This window comes from Penaeus monodon, chromosome 25, assembly GCF_015228065.2.
Source record: "Penaeus monodon isolate SGIC_2016 chromosome 25, NSTDA_Pmon_1, whole genome shotgun sequence".
In the NCBI taxonomy this organism is placed as follows: Eukaryota; Metazoa; Arthropoda; class Malacostraca; order Decapoda; family Penaeidae; genus Penaeus; species Penaeus monodon.
In genome coordinates this window covers 41,867,348-41,867,591 of record NC_051410.1, presented here as the reverse complement: position 1 = coordinate 41,867,591, position 244 = coordinate 41,867,348, and positions in this window count along the sequence as shown.

Genomic DNA, 244 nt, shown 5'->3' with positions numbered 1-244 from the left:
GTTTCACATTCTGAAACAAAAAGTAACGATTCATATGTACATAGTATAAAATGCTAAATCATATAGTAACTCATCAGATCTGAAGAGAAATGCCCACGTTATGATATTTGCATTCTTTGAGTCTGGAAATAGTAAGGTTTCTTGCATTCCTTTACAACTACATATAAGCTCATAGTTCAGTTCAGTTTGCTTGCGCAGAGTAATATGTTATAAACTCGTTAGAGTCAGCATATAAATGACCTTT